Below are 17,416 nucleotides of genomic sequence, written 5' to 3'. Positions count from 1 at the left end.
CTGAAACAAATGTCCATTACAGTCAAATCTATTTGAATTTACAAGAACTGTAACAAATTTTTCAGGTTTTGTCACTTTGCTAAGGTTTTCTGCAGAAATGTGCTGTTTCATATCTGTTTGTTTGTTTTTAAATTCCTGCATTACTTCCTCTAGATTCCCATGCAGCATTGCTTACAAAGACCCTGGATATACATTTTTTTTACTCTACCAAAATGATCAGCTTGGTAACCACATTCTCATCCTAGTACTTTCAGCTACCAATTACTTCACCAGTGACGAATGCTTAACATTATGTGACTACCGAGCTCTTACTTCTCCTGCATAAGCAAATGATGACATCTTAAACTATAATTTCACTCTTCTATTTTGCTGCTGAATAAAGTCCTTTGTTGACAGCTGCCTTAATTTAGAAGTATCTATTGAGCTATACAGAAGTATACGATGGCAAGGTTTAAAAGCCAGTAACTTAATTTGCTGACTTCTAGCTTATCCTACATCTGAGCTTCAGAGCAGACCCTAAACTGATTTGAACCATTACTATGTTTTTCATATATTACAGTGATTCTTGTTGGCTTCATGAGGCTGAATGCCATTTGATGCCATAATAAAAAAGTAGTCTTTGCTCTAGGATCTTTAGTGCTTGCTAAAGTATTACTAGGAAAGTTAATATTTCTACTGCAGATCTGACTTGCACAGCCCATTTCCTTCTTTATTTGCCAAAATAAATCAAATAATTTTTATTTTCCACATGTAGAATTTGCTGGCAAACTGGGTTAGATTTTGGAAAGCGTTTACTCAATCTACTTGCTTGTCAGTGTGACAATTTGCAAAGGAGGGAGAACTTTTAACTTTTTGAAAGTATTTTAATTAGTTGTTGCTGTTTACAACATACCACACTATTTTTTTTTTTTGTCTAAAATTAATTAGCTCGTACTCCTTTGAAAGTCCTGTTGCCGCTGTTTTGGGAAATCTGATAGATGGATGTTTGGAGGTGTTAAATAAATGTATTAGAGGAGGCTAAAGCATAAATTCTATGAGCCATATGATATAATCAAGACCTACAGTGTCCAATGTAGCTATCACAGTCTCTATAATAAATTGACCAAACATTACGAAAAAATGTAAAAGTCAGATTTTTTATTTGCTGATGACATTGTACCTATCCTGTCCCCCACTCCTTCTTGCTGCCATCTGCTGAGGTGGGTTTTTGTTTGGTGTTTATACGTGGCCCAAAAGAACTTGGCTGGAAGTGACTCCTTTGAGTCCTCTGGGGACAGCTGGTTATTTGTTAAACAACCAACTGGGACTGCCAAGTTCCTTCCTTACAAACTGTGAAGTTAATTAGTCACCACAATCAGAGAAAGATGGTGATGAGGCATATTTAATACGCGTGAGAAGAGTGATTGTTGTAAGATATAGAGAGGTTGACTAGGATATTTTCATTAAGTTCACTTTCTCATTCTTATACAGTACAAACACCATAGATACAAAGAGCTCTGGTAATTTCCCTAGGTCTTCCTGTCTTTACGAGAGCACTGTTACAGTTCAGGTTGCACTGTGGAGGCTAGAAGTAACTGGCAGGGTACTTTCAGACACAGAGCAGATGTGATCGCTGGGAGGTACTGACGAAGGAGCATCACATTCCCAGTAAAGATACTCTTGGTTTCACCCCAGATAGCAGGTAATGAACGAGACAAGAACTGTATTTTCAGGCATCAACTACCACCACAACTTCATATCTACTTTTTTTTTTTTAAATGACATACCTTCTGATGTGTTTGACAATCAAACCTTTTGAAAGTAGAATTTTACTCCTTGGTTCAATAACAAGTATCTCTAATATTTTAACTTGATTTTAAATGTACATACATGTATAAATATACATAGAAGTGTATTTTAGGAGTGTGCGTATATATATATATCACATATTTCAGGAGGATTTACACATTTCAGTGGAATTGAAAATTCAGTGGTCATTGACCAATAATGAAGGAAGACACAGCCCTTGCCCACAAAACATTTGATGAACGTTTTCTACTGACTTAAGAAATGAAGTTGTTTTCTACAGTTAGTTTGCCTATATTCTTATCAAAACTGTGGGGCTTTCCAATGTCAGGACACTTGGTGGGTGGATACTTCTCAGAAGAACAGAGGACTTATCAGTGTTTGCTTAGGATCTATTACATTCTCAACCATAAAAGTAGCTATGCTGCCTATAGCACTCATAAATCTTCACCTAGTCAAGGCTACTGTCTTTTTCTTCATGCAAGTTTATGTTTAAAAAGTGAGCATGTAAGTAATTAGAATCTCAAAACATCTAACCTCTTAGGTGCTGGTTTTGAAAAGTTATACCTTAACTCAGTTTGCAAAATTATCCAAATTATTTATCTGCCACAGAAATCTCTCTACCCTTATTACGAAAGCATCTTGCTTAGGCACATACTCACCAGAGGGCACTGTTACACACACCCTTACAGATAATTTTCTTTTGGTGAAAATAATGTCTTGTCTTGGAAGAAATAGTGTGTTGGTGTTAGATTTTGATAGCACTTGCTGGGGCTGTTGCTAATAAGGTAGTTTGAATTGTTTTAGTCTCTTTATCTAAAGTACATTTTTCCTATTGTGGAGTAGTCATTGCTACCAAAGATGACATGTCTATAGAGGATCCATCTTCATGCATGTGAATTAACTACATAATATCAAACTCCATGTAACTTCTAAAAAGTGAGTCTAAAAAGCCCTGAATCTTTAGATTTCCACTGAAACAGGAGCAGAAGAGCAAAGACATTCATCTTGTTCCTGTGTACTTTTGTTGAAGAGGATGGACAGGTAGTATCATGTAAAACCAGTGATTCAGCTTTAGATAATTGTTGTTTGCTGTTTGTTAATTAAAAGCATATACATAGGCAATATGATTACACAAGAGATCTCTGTATCTACACAGTTACACAGATTTGTATTGCTGTTAGGTGAATAAAAATAGCTGAGAAAACTAAATAATGGAAAATTTATGCTTCAGGCTATATTTTATTGTGAAATTAGGCTAGTTTCACCAGACCTCTTAAGACAGATCTTATTCTAATATCTTTTCTGCCTCATTATGTGTTTCCTGAATTTTTATTAATATTTTTCGTAGCAAAAGATGTTTCAAGTTCTCTAGTATTTGTCTAGGTTTTTGCATGTGTATTTTTACTTCATTTTGGTTTAGTGTTTCCCAAACTACCTCAAACAACACAAATTAAATAATATGCACTATATAAAAAAATGGACCTTCCACCACAAATGAATGCAGACGTGCTGTGTTTCTATTGACTGTGCTCCAGCATCTGTTGTTTGCGACCTGTGTTTCTTTCATCGCAGAGTGATTTTTTGGTTTTAGGTAAGTAAGTCCATTATCACTAGTCTGTTTGGCAGCAGCTGCAGAGAGAGCTGCCATCTAAAGCCCAAGGCATCTGGGCTGCGTTCAGAGTGATCAGCAGTGAGGTGGTTTCCTATGGTGGTGTGGAAGCCATCTGCAGGACAGCAGAAGGTGGGAAACCAGGACTCTTCTTGCTCTACCTTAAATATTTTCTGTCTCACCTGTTCAGCTCTTCTACATTTGGTTCTTGCACATAATACTAGTAAATCAGGACTTTCATGCTGATCCCAAGTACTGTTATTTCAAATATCATGTTACATAATTATTCATATTTACTAATATGTCTTGCTAGGCTTTTGTTGTTATGTCACCGTGCACCGCTGTATCATAGGACCAGAATGCCATGGAAAATGGTAAATGCCATGTAATTTTTTTATCTTTTTTTTTCTCCTAAAAAGGGCTGCATCTGTGGAAATACAGAGTAAGCTTGATGAAAAATAAACCAAACAAGTTTAAATCTCTAATAGAAAGCATTTTTTGCAGTGGGAATGCACACAGCAATAAGCTTGCAGTTTTTTCAAGGAGTCACTAGGTATAGGCAAAGGATATGTTATTGAGGTGGGTGTGCCTCAGTGGACCTCCTGGTGTTGTGTGCTCCCCTTGTCCTGGTCTGCAATTGTCCTGTCTTGAAAGAGCAAGCATACGCCAAAGCTCTTCTCCTGCCAGGAAGGCTAGTGAGAGGGAACAAGGGGTGCCCTTCCAGACCTTATCCCAATACAATATGTAGCAAGGATGGAGTATGGCAGGCTCAGGAGCTTTGAAATGCTTTCTGCTTGTGATTTTAGACATTAACATCTGAATTAACAACATATCAAAGTATTGTTAATTTTCCAAAAAGACTTTGGCAAATTTCCTCAAAAATGCACTTAAAGAAGCAAAGCTATCAAGGGTTAAGATGGAGGGATTTTTTCCTGGATTAATGATTGTTCAATAGAAAACAAAGGGTAGGGCTCGGATTAGGTTTAAGGTTAGCTTTCGTAATGAAAGGAAATTGCTAACGAAGTCACACATAGACTTGTCCGGATAAACAGACATTCCTCAGACTTCCGTTGTTCCATGTCTTCATCAGGGCTTCTTTAAAAGAGTTGATTCATGAGGCTGTGAAATTTGTTGTTGCTGCAGACCTACTGGCACAGGGTACCTCTAGTGTACATCTGCATCTCAGGTATTGGATGTGGACCTGGAAACCCATTTAAAAAGTTGAAAGAGAGATTCCATCAGTGCCTTTTACACATCATTTTAATGTCAGTCAAGATGGCAGCCATTGTAGGGATACAGGAAAGATTTTTGTACCTATTTCAATAGCTTTGGATAAGGAGCAGGGTAATAACAAACACTGACACTTTAGTTCTTTTTTCCACAAACTCCGCATCATAAATCTTAAAACAGATGATGTGTTAAAATAGTTGAACGAGTTCATCTGACTTCTAAGCATGTCACTTTCTTTTTTATTGTTTCGTAATTTCTGCTGATTTTTCTGCAAGCCCATTTGATTATACTTAGTGCAGTCTTGATGCAGTGCGCTTGAATTGCTGTATCAGTGAGATTTGCTAAAATAAGTCACACATGAATTGTAGGCCATTATCTATCATTAACTTATCTAGAATTTCATGGCGAACTAAGTGCTATGTATAATGTGTTTTCTCAATTGCTACTGGCTGTGTTGTCTTAGTATAGTAGAATGTGGCTGATAGTACAGTCACATGCAGTTCAGATACATGGAAACCAATCTGGGGGAAAAAGGAGTTTTATTAATAATTGTAAATATTTAAAATAATTTCAGTTATTTCAATTAATTTAAAGGCATTTAAATTAAAATTTATGTATTTATTTAGACTTGTTATCTGCATACAGTGCCCATGAAATTCATATTCATGCAGAAAAAAAAAGAAAATTGGGCCCTTTTTTCAAGACATGACTACTACAAAAAAACCATTTAAAGGTTATTCAGTTGATGTTTGTACTTTCCAAGACTTTCTTTGGTAAAACAGATTTCATTTTCACCTGGAACTGAGCAATAAGATTTGCCTGCTATCATTTATGATTTAGTTAATTAATTGCAAACCGATGAACTCAAGACCAAAAAAAAGGTCTAGCCAATACAAAGTCTTATCATTATACTTCTATAGGGAATATTTAGGGCTGGGGTCAGATTTTCAAAGGGGTTCATGAATCAAAAGGTGCAAGTAGATGTCTAGTGAAATACAGCCTACCTTATCCTACGGGGTGTCTGTAAATTCATTATCCTCTCTGCCAGCAAAAAAAAAGAGGTGATCAAAACCAACGTAAATAGTTGTGGTTGCTGGTTCTCTTTCCTCTTGAGAAGGGTGAATATCGTGGCTACATGTATGTGTGTGTACGTGTAAGAGGGAATCCTCTTTGGAAAAGTCACTGTACAAATACCTGCTCTTATTCAGCCTCTTCTGAATACCAGCAATTTTGTCCTTCCCTTTTTTCACTCTTTCAGTTGAGAATCACGCTTTTCAGCATGCTGGTTCCCAACAGGGTAAGGCCAGCCATTATCAGGAGCCACGGGTTCTCTCAGAGTGCATATTTATATCGTAAGGTGCCTGAATACTTTGACAAATCTCTGCAACTTCTTTTTATGGGGATACTTGATCTTCTGCTGGTTTATAGTTTCTGTGTGCTTCTCATTTCAGTTTGTTCACGGATATTTTGTTGAAAAGATGAGTTGTTGAGGTCTAACCAGCTCTGAGATCTCTTTGCTTACCACCTTCAGTGTTTGGAACTGGTGTGGGCAGAATGTTCTCTATGAAAGAACATTGTTAGGCTGGTGTTTCTCACTGTTTCTCCTTGTTTTTATTTGTCTCATCTAATCTAACCTCCTCTCATCTCATAATTTTATTCAGTTTCCTGGAGACTAGCTACTGCTTTTTACAATATTTTCTATACCATGTCTTTCAATAATTAATGGACTGTTTCAACTAAAATCAATAGCAGCCCATAAACACATTAATAAATATTTTTGTGGCATAAACAATTACAAAGTTTCCCTTTTATGGCATAAAACAACTGCATAATTTCTTTTCTTGGTCTGACTAAAATTTAATTATCTTTTATTGGACTTGCCATCAAACTTTCCTGTGAAGATCATCCTTAGACTCATATGAGCTTCTATTTCTAGATTTACTTCTATTTCTAGATTTAAATTTGATTTTCTATTTTTACATTTTACTAAGAGTTTTAAATAGCTTTCCCCACAGGCTTGTTTGAACCAAATATCCCACATGATATAACTTTTTTTTAAGACTGAAAGTAATTGTGTACTTTGTCCCGTAGTACTATCTATGAGATACTGCATGTTGCTATTGTTTCAGATGTAGTGCTGCTTTGTAATAATTTGCACGTTTTGTGTGTGGATTTGGTTACTGAGTGGTATGCTTTATGACTACATTCAGTTAAATATTGGAAGTTTATTGTGTGGTCATATTTGTTTGGCTTAATGCAGATATGTTGGAAAATCAAGAACAGTGGCTTGATAAAGCACCCGTCTACTAACACTTCTGGTAGAATTAATGCCATTTACTTTTACATACCACTTACAATCAGTGGTTTTACTAATGAACTTGTCAAAGTGAGTGTAAAAGTCTATGTTCATTAACATCATAGGAAAACAAAATCCGAAGAAGACTGAAAAGGATAAGAAACACAAGGACTCACATGAAAGGGTAACAGAATGAAAAATTTCAGGGACTTGAGTGACTTGTAAGGTGAAACATGATTAATCTCATCCAGAGGTTGTAAAAAAGCTGGTTGATCATTCTGCTGCTCACTAGTCACAAGTTCCCAAAGAGAAAAAAGATTAATCTTGGCTGGTTAGGCTGGTGCACCTAATATGTTATTTTGTAGAGAAGAGGTCAAGAATTGGCAGAAATGGATGTAAATATGAACCTGGATTGCATCTAACTATTGTTAAAGCTAGTTAGAAAAAAAAAAAAAAATTGCAAAAGTTTCAAAAAACTTTCTTTAACTTTGTTTAATAATTTTTCATAATTGGATTAATGAAAAATTTCTTGATTTGAGAACCAGTTTGCTCCCTCCTTTTTTCTTCATTTTTCACATCCATTATTTTGTGGATGCTTCTTCAGAAAATTCGTATATATTAACCAAATATTTGACTTAGCCTAGTAGTTATCATTATTGTCAGGTCTTTCTGATGGTGTTATTTTAATGACCGAAGAATTAGTATGGTGAATGTTTACATAATTCTGAAAGTTTTCTTCTTTGAAAATCCAGATTTAAATCTGTTGTATCTATATATAACAGATTTTTATAAATTTTTCAAATTTTTAACTTATAAACACATTTCGTTAAGGATAATTGGTATTGCATTTAAACATGCCTCTATCATAAATTTGTCCATAAGCCAAACTGCATAATCTTCTCTTTCTGTCTCTCTGTATGAACAAAAGCATATATGTGTGATAAAAATAAAATTATAATATATATCTCTAGGCAATCATTTTTCTGTATATTTTGTTGGCATTGATTTTCATTCTGGGAACTAAATTTGTAACTATTAATGAGAATATATTTGCTTACCCAAGACTTCAGTGCCACCTTTTGCTGTTAAGATTATGTAAAGTACATCGGCCACATTTTAACTGTGAGTTTTTACAGTAGTTTAAACATGTGAGTAAACAATCCACAGTATATATAAGCAGTGTAATTTTTTTTTTAAAAGGTCATCTGTATAAGTCAGCTACAAATCACTTCTTTTTTTTTCATTGCCAGTCAAGTCTCATTGCCATTATTTATTTTGTGAAAGTTCTATGTAAATATATTAAAAATGTTTCATGTTTTTTATTGCTGGATAATTCAGACCCCATTATTGACACTGTTTCCTGATTTATTTTTAGTTTCTTTATTCAAAAAAATCTTCTAAATTTAAGGAGGCATAAAGTTGACAAAAAACTGTGTATGTTTTTCCTGCCCTCTTCCAATTGCCTGACACTTTGTCAAGAGTGTAAAATTATGTAGCAGTGTAAAATATGTATTAAACAAAATTCAATCATCCTGAAACAGGCACTGGTTTGTTTTGGTTTTCTCCCATTATTTCCTTCTTTCTTTTTTCTTCCTGTATCTGTTCATGTTTTGTTCTCCCCTGCTTTTAAGCAAAATGGTGTGATTTATCACAGTGCTTTACTTTGGTTCCTAGCTCAATGAAATAATTCAATACATAGGTCTTTTTTATTGTGTTTTTATTTCAGCAGGCCATTTTTTTGCACAATAGCATACTGTTTGGACACTTGAAAATTCAAATGAAAAGCGGAATTTTTCCCACAGAGTAGTTTTTGACCAACTTTTCTACTTAGAGCATGCTATTTGAAGAATGTTGCCAAGCTATATGCGTTTTCTGTATATTGTGTGCACTTCCTTGCTTGTGCAAACACAACCTGTTGTATGTTTTGCTTACAATATTAATGAAACATCACATGTTATTTTGGTGACATAATTCGTTTATTCTGAGCAGTTGCTAGTTTATAACTGGGCTTTCACATTTGTGCAGCTCATCCCAATTCAAAAGATAACAGGTTCGCAGAGCAAAAGAAGAGGAACAAACCACTGCTGAAATCTGTAGTAAAAAAAAATATCTCTGACAAAAGGCTAACTGGAGTATCTCTGGAAAAGTCTAGAGAAGATGGAGAGAGCAAAAGAAGAACAAAGTAATGCCACAGGAGTATCATACAGCAGGGCAAATGCAGTTTACCCCTTTGTTCCCCCCCAAAAAAAAACCCAAAAACAAGAAAGAAGAAAAAATAGAAAAAAAATCCAGATCTTTATTTCAGATTAAAAAGGAAGAGATTCAAAGACCAGTCACATTCAAATTGTCACAGGAAATGTGTAACTGTACTAACGGGCATTTTATAAGCATCTGAAAGTTTCGAAAAAGAAAAAGTAAAATCTGCTGACATTTTAGTAAATGCAATAAGAAATCCAACAATGTCCTCTTTCAGGTTCAGATACATTTTTTTTTTATACTGAAAAATGGTTTCATTAAAGAATTTCTCTAATTTCAATAGAAGTCTAGTTGCTTCATGATACATATATTTTAATTATTTTAAAGTGATTTTTGTATGCAAGTAATTAATTAAACTAAAAAAATCAAGGAGAGAAAAGATTAGCTGAAAAGGGGCAAGTGGGACAGGAAAGGAGAGAAAAATGTTGGGAAAGAAAAACTGGAACATAGACAGCACATGGGTGAGGTGAAACTAAAGTTACTCTGCAGACATTTTAAATGACATAAAGAGGCAACCCTAAAAAAAGTAAAATGGGTTATTCTTCACAAATAGGAAAAAATCAATCAATCAACCAGGAATGGTCGAAGGGTGAAAGTAGAAATATTTGAACTGGAAGTAAGTTAACATATTTACACAATTGCATACTGTTTGGACACTTGAAAATTCAAATGTAAAGGGGAAATTTTCCCTCAGAGTATTTTTTGACCAATTTTTCTACTTAAGGCATGTTATTTGAAGAATGTTTCCAATATCTGAAGGGGGTCTACAAGAGTGCTGGAGAGGGACTTTTCATCAGGGACTGTAGTAATAAGACAAGGAGTAATGGGTTTAAACTTAAACAGGAGAAGTTCAGATTAGATATAAGGAAAAAATTCTTTACTGTGAGGGTGGTGAGGCACTGGAAAGGGTTGCCCAAAGTCGTAAATGCTCCATCCCCAGCAGTGTTCAAGGTTGGACAAAGCCTTGGGCAACATGGTCTTGAGTCAGGTGCCCCTGCCCATAGCAAGGGGTGGTGGAACTAAATGATCTTAAGGTCCTTTCTAACCCTAACCATTCCATAATTCTGTGATTTTGGCTATGAGTGTAACTGTGACTGTAACCAATCACTGGGCTGTGATTGGTCCCTAGATTTTTTTTTGGTAGATTGTTATTGGCCATTTTTAAATCAAAATCAAAATGGGTTCTTATGAAGGACAACCACATATCCTCCATCCCCATTAGGAATAATTGGATCAAATTACACCTTTCTGTGTTATTCAGAAGTCAGTGCAGATTATCAGTGTCTTCTTATGGGAACAATGTTTCTTAAAGATTCTTAGAAAGTAATATAAATGGTAATGACAAAGAAAACTCTACTTAAATACTCGATAAATAATTATAGCTCTTTAAATTGAAAAGATCTGTTGTAAAGGAACAGATCAATGTAGTAATTATTGTAAAAATAATCACAATATGATATAGTTAGTACAACTTAAATTTGACTGCTTGTCAGGAGGAGAGGAAAGTCTGATTTGCTGTCAGATTCACAAGTTCATAGTTAGATTTTAAATACCTTTCTTACTACTAAGCATATTTCTACAGTCTAATAATAGCCACCAAACTCTGTTTGATGTTTCAGCCATCTAATGTACCTAATTTGGACAGTACACTCAAAAGATAAGTCACACTAAAACATATTTTAACTCAACTTCAGTGCAGCTGTGCAAATTTTACATGGCATCTAACTCACATCCAGGCAGGTCAGCGTATGGGCAGCAGAAGTGCAGCTGGTACCTGCTTGGTGAGGCAGACCTGATGGCCACTTCCACCATTCTGCCTCCCTTATTCAACTCTTTCAGTGTTGCTCTAAAAGAAAATGGATTTTGGCTGAATTTATAAAGCTAATCTTTCTTTCTGTGAGGGTTTTTTACTTCACAGTTTGTGTGAAGCAGGCTTTAAAACATTGGCCAGAAGTCTGAGAGCAATGACAGCCAGGGGTTCGAGACAGGAGAATTAGTAGCAGCTCCAGGTATCAGTGGGTACGAAGGTCTCTGTCATTAAGGACCACGACTAAATAAACATGCTGGGATATGATTGCTTTATTGCTCTTTGCTCATTTTATGTCATTTTATTGCCTTACTAATGGCTATAGGATTAGGCGTGTAAGGGAGTTCTGAAAATGTAGAGCTAAAAGGTATATAAAAAAGTGTGTGCTTTCCATAGACGTTCCAACTTTTCCTCATCATGGATGATGGAGAGACTAATTTACTTTGCATAGATAAGCACGGGTAGGGAGAGAGGCACACAGGGACCTAAAGAACAGATCCATTTCAAGGCTTCATCCTCACTTTAGTACACCTGATGATTTCTATGTGTCTTTATAGTGGCCCCAGTGGGAGAGGCTGTGTCATTACAAGTAGTGCTTTTTTCCTTCACAGTTAGTCAAACAGTATGTTTCTTAACCAGGGTCTACATGTGAAAATATGCAGATAAGAATTAATTATATGCATATTTAAGTATTAAATAAAACACTCTAATTTCTGATATTGCCAGAATCAATCTGGTGTATTGGTGTAGCAGTATCACTCCTGAGGATAGAAAGTACTGATGGGCTAATAATTTTACTGCTTTCTATTTTGCATGCACTGCAGTTTACAGGATTGATAAAGAATGTAGTGCCTCAGCAGACCTACAATTTAGACTGTAAGAATCTCTTGTTCTTGACTAAAGTCCTATTGTATCTAAATAAGGAGAGTTAGCTTCATCCCTGGTGTCCAGAAGTGATTTTCTGTGTTGTCAGTTTCTTCCAAGGGAAAGAACGATGTATGACTCAAAAGGTTTCTAGTAAAGCAAAAAGCAACGCAAGGAATATTGTCTTAGTTGAAGCTAGTGGATATATATTTTTTTAATAGGAAAACTTGAAAATTACATGCTCTTATTTGGATCTTAATAGCACGGAGTTATATTTGGGATGCAGAAAAAAAATATTTCAGAACTTTATGAGTGGGCAGTGTATATTTTGTTTGTATTTAATAATTGCTCATAAATGTACAAAGTACACATATACAAGAGTTGTTGTGGTTTAAACCCAGCCAGCAACTACCTACCACGTAGCCTCTCACTTAGGAAGAAAATTAACTCTATCCCAGCCAAAACCAGGTCAGTATCTGTAGAATTAATAGGTAGCATTGACATAAATATGCATAAAGTAAAAAAAGAAATATAGTTACTGCCCAGGTAAAGCTTAGCATTTAAAAGTGCAGTTTACCCAAGAAAAGTCAATGAGGCTGCAAAAGTTGTAAAGTAGTTCTCAAGGTTACTACAAAATGTCCCTTTGTGTCCTTCGTGCCTTCATCCTTCTTGAAACCCTCTCCACATAGTCAAATTAAACTTCTGTTTCTTTCAGGCTGTTCTACTACAACTCCTGTTTTACTATGTAGTTTACCCAGTACCTAAACATTAGAGTCATCCAAAGAGCAGGGAATCTTTTATTCATATGCTGCTATGTCAACAGTTCCACAGTCTTAAAAACCATTTTGTCTCTTATTCCCTATATATAATCCTTCCAGATAGTATTTTAAGACATTGTATAAATTCTATGCTTTTTTATTCTACAAGTGGAAGAAAATCTGGCATCAACATTGTCTGATGACTTAAGCATTTTCTTGAAGTTTCTTGAATCTTCAGAAATGCCTTTGTAACTTGAGTGAAAGCACTGTGTTCTCAACCTTTATAATCCAAATAAGAATTTTCTTTAGGAGCATAGTTGGTTTGCATTCCATTTATTTTACTCTTATTGGCTGCAGGTATTACCTAGAGGATGGAAACACAGCCTAGGAAATCAGCCTTCCCTCGTCTGTATGTGGAGAACTGAAGATTCTATACTCTGTTGTGTTCTTTTTTGAATGTAAGTAAAGTTTTGCTGCATGCTTCACCAACCTCCTTGCTTGCTAGCTGTCCTATTTCAACCTGCCATTATCAGAAAAAGATGACCATTTGGAGACACAGCTGTTGGAAAAATCATGTGCTCCTGAAAGCCACATAAATACCTATGAAATTGGAGAAATTCCTGCTAGTTTGCTGGAAGGTATGCACACCCCAAAGATTTTTGTTAAATGGTATAATTATGTTATTCACCCAAGGCTGTGTGTGCTCCTTATCAGACAATTGCTCCCTCATCATATCTTATGACTTTCTCCAGTTGTCCAGATTTTCCAGTATCCTTCTGGGAAAGATGAACAGAAGACCTGTGAACCGCTAGTTCCCTTTTTTTTGTTTTTTGTTTTTTGTTTTTTTTTTTAATGCTTTAATGAGCTAATTGAGGATTTGCAACTCCAACATGTATTGACCTTGAAGACCCAGTCCTTGAAAGGGGATGATTTTTTCTACTGATTTCATTAGAATTTGAGTGACTAGGTATACTTCAATCCTGGGCCTTAAATATACAACACTTCAAAAAAATATTTTTCCCTTTTCCACCTTCTTAAGTATATTCTGTTGTGAATGTTTCCCTCCCTGGGAGTCCCCCAGTGAACTCCATGGTTCTTGTTCCTTCCCACTCAGTAGCAGCTCATGTGTTTTGAATTCAGTCCTGTTTGGTTTATCAGGATGGTTTTTGCACGTTTTCCCTGTTTAATTATATAACACCACTTTTGCTCAATTCGTGCAAACATCCTTTGGAAATGTTACAGTTTGATTTTCTGTCAAGGATAGTTCCAAAGAAGAGAAAATGATTGGCAGAGGAAATGATGCCGATGTATATCTTATTTGCAATTCTAATAACAGCTTTGTGAATTTGAACACATTAGTAAAGAGCACTTCACTCAAGTGCACATAACTGCAGAACTTGCTAAACATGCCTAAGAATAATGCTACTCCAATCTGGGCAAATTAGATGGATAACATCATTTGCAGCAGTTGCTAATTATGTATCAGCTGCAGTCACAGCATAATTCTCTTAATTGCTTATTACACTAAGGTTAACTTGCTGTCATTTATATTTGTTTAATTCATAATTAGAAAAACACACTTGATATAGTTCACTGACCACTTTTAAAACAAATACTCATGATGTAACTGTTCAGCAACGCAAGACTAGAAAAGATCTCCTGAGTCATCAATTTGGCTGATGTCACCAACCCTTTCATAAATTTCTCTCCATGTCTTAAAACCAGTTAGGTTCCTCGTCAATACCTAAATGGAAGTTTGTTACAGTGCCGTAACCCTGCCACGTTTAGAGGCTTTCTACTTGCCAGCCTCAAATTTATGCCTTCATTCTTATGGCAGCATTTTGTTATCGTCTAAATAATTCCTGCCCGTCTATGAGGTTGACCACGCACAGTTTATTTGTGGAATAAACTCCCTCTCACTTTTTACATCCCTGAGATGGGCAAACCAACTCCTTTTAGTCTTCTTCTGTAAGATCTAAATTCTCATGCCCTGAACATGGCTGTCAAGCCATTAGTACTCCTTAATTCCAGCTGTAATGGCAGCTTTTAACTCTTCCCCCCTCATGCAGATGGAAGCAGAAATGCCATTCATTGTCGGATGAATGACAGCAGGAGGTTTAGATGAGTTCTGCTGGCTCTGTCAAATGTGTCCAGAAGTACTGGTGGAAGAGACTGGCTGACTTCTTATTTTGGCTAAGTGAACATATATGGCAGTATTTTAATTAAAACTGTTTGAGACAGCTGAGTGAGTCTTTTCCAACTAAGTCCCTCATGGTAATTTAATTTATGTATATATCTAAAAAAAAATATGGAATGCCATAGTAATTTATGCAGACTAGAAAGGTATTGCGTTTCTGAAAGAATAAAAATTCAGTTAAGTGAAAAACTGGGGGACAGTTGGGGAACAATCCTGTACTGGGAGGAGAATTAGGGAGCTGGATGGAAAGAAGCTCTGCTGAGAAGAAGCAAGGGGTCTTGGTAGACAGAGTGCAGAGCATGAGCCAGCAGTGTGTCCTGAGAGCAGAGGACCGACAGCATCCTGGGATGTATTAGCAGGATTGAGGGAAGCGATTACTCCCTTTTACTCAGCAGTTGTTAGATGGCATCTAAAATAGTGAATCCAGTTTTGCCCCTTCCCTTCCCCTGTGCCCCCTTCTTTCTTAAAGAAAAGGCATCGATAAAATGGAGCAAATCCAATGGAGGGCCATCAAGATGGTCAGGGCCTTGAACACCTGCCCGGTTTCAGCCTGGAGATGAGATGGCTTTGGGGAGGGGGCCTCATAACAGCCTCTGTTACCTAAAGGTGGTTTGTGAAAAGATGGAGCAAGGCTTTTCACTGTGGTGCAGGTGGAAGGACAAGAGACTGTGGATGTAATTTGACACAGGAGAATTTCAGGCTGTGGGTAAGGAAGAAGCAAGGAAGCTCTGAGAAGCAAGGAAGACCATGTCCAGGAAAGGAACAGGGTGCCCAGAGAGGTTGGGCAGTCTCCATCCTTCAAAGTAGTTCAAGATATGGCTGGATAAAGCCCCTAGCAACCCAGTCTGACCTGCATTGAGAAGGAAGTTGAACTCAGTGATCTTCTGATGTCTTTGAAATTAGTAATTAAGAATGTATTCAGGATTCTTCATGTCCATAGTGGTATTTCATATAGTTCCTCGTTTTGGGCTCATAAAACTGATTATTGGGTGGCATACAGGTGCCCAGCCTTTTACTTCACTTCTGTATCTTTTCTTCCTTGACTGAACTTTTTATTCAGATCCCTTTCAGGAAATAACAGCAAGACAATAATATTTCTTTATATTATTATTTTCCTCCTTTTTTTTCTTGGGTACACATTCACAAACCAGGACTACAGGCAGCATCAGGCAGTACAGCTGTCTCACATTTAGACACGGTATCTTAACATTTGCTTTGTTGCTCTCTGTTATGAGAAATGATCTTCACCTAACTTGGTTTTGGATTATGCTACATATATCTCAATTTTTATAAACACAGAGCTACCTGGGCCTGATTCTGTTAATCCTCACTTGGGATAGCGTTCATCATTTTATGATTGTACACATGGCTATTGTTAATTTGGCTGACTCCTTTCCTGAAGCTCAGGCCCTCTGAAACATATCTTAGGTTGGAGCAAACATTCATTACGTGAACTAGGAGTATAACAATATTTTGAATTTGTTTTAAAATATGATAAAGGATGGTTTTTTTCTGTCATTCAGAACCTGTAGCAGGGGGGCTATATGATATACTTTCAGTTTTGAGAAAGTGCTCAGGCAAAAAGTGCAGGAGGCGAGCCTCCACCTTCAGCTCTCAGATTTTGGGGAGTCATTTGTGTAGATTCACTCCACCTAACTCTGGGTGGCTGTGCATTTGTGTGAGCACTTTGGTTAGTCAACCAGTCAGAAGAAGTGGATGCTTTGAGAGGTGATTCAATTCAACCTACTATTAAAGATAGGTATGATGAATCTGTTTAGATGTGCCTGTTTCTGATCATAGTATACAAAGGAATTTAGACATCTAGTTTGCGTGCAGATGACTATACTGTAGACACGTGGACTCAACTGTCATAAACACTATCTTTAGTTGTCCTTTGCCTCGGTTCTCTGTTCATACAAAGGGGAATATAGTTCGTCCCTCTGTCACAGATATGGAGGTAATGTTACTGACTGCAAAGTTTTCTGATAAAATGATGGAGCCTACCTACATGAATAAATTAAACCCAAGGAATACGTCCGCATGATATTGCTGATGTCCATAAGACCCACTCGGACACAGCTGTTATGTATGATATTTAAGGTAGACCTGATCATTTAACCTACATTATTGCAGCTACATATAACTTTTCAGTTTGTATCTTGATAATTTTTATTGTGGTTTTACTCATAACTGCACCTATGTCCATTTCTCAAAGTTTCCTCTTACCTGCTTTTAAGAGAGATACTAAGCACAACTTCACAGGACCCCTTCTTTCATAGTTTCCATGCCAGTGCATTTTTTCCTGCTCAGCTTGATCAGTGCTCTGGCTTTATTAATCAGAGAGATGCAGCCCACCTTATTTTTCTAATATTTATCATCAGCTTTTAAAAGGGACTTTTACTGATCTTGAGCCTATTGAAATCACTGTTAAAAATGTGTTTGGAGCAGATATGTCTGTATTTCTTGGAAGTCACAGTTAATGTTTTATTCCTGCCTGGGAACACACCTAATGTGTTAAAATAAAGAGGAACACTGTCCAATGGCAGAGTGGAGCTGTATGTCCACAGCAAAAAACAGACTTAAGCTCCTCCAGAAGATTCTGTGTGCTCTG

At 36.4% G+C, this 17,416-nt stretch overlaps 1 protein-coding gene across 2 annotated transcripts in view; it reads left to right on the top strand.

Annotated features, from left to right (window-relative positions):
- The window catches only part of HNF4G (hepatocyte nuclear factor 4 gamma), a 61,009-nt gene that overhangs the window by 13,928 nt on the left and 29,665 nt on the right, over positions 1 to 17,416 (top strand). For both annotated transcript variants that reach the window (XM_030485615.2, XM_030485623.2), the window contains exon 2: positions 12,966 to 13,066. The gene's annotated coding sequence lies outside the window, so the exon portion shown is untranslated. The remainder of the gene's footprint in view (positions 1 to 12,965; positions 13,067 to 17,416) is intronic.

Source organism: Strigops habroptila, chromosome 1 (genome assembly GCF_004027225.2).
Source record: "Strigops habroptila isolate Jane chromosome 1, bStrHab1.2.pri, whole genome shotgun sequence".
NCBI lineage: Eukaryota > Metazoa > Chordata > Aves > Psittaciformes > Psittacidae > Strigops > Strigops habroptila.
Note: the sequence above shows the minus strand (reverse complement) of the source record. Positions and strands in the feature narration are given on the sequence as shown.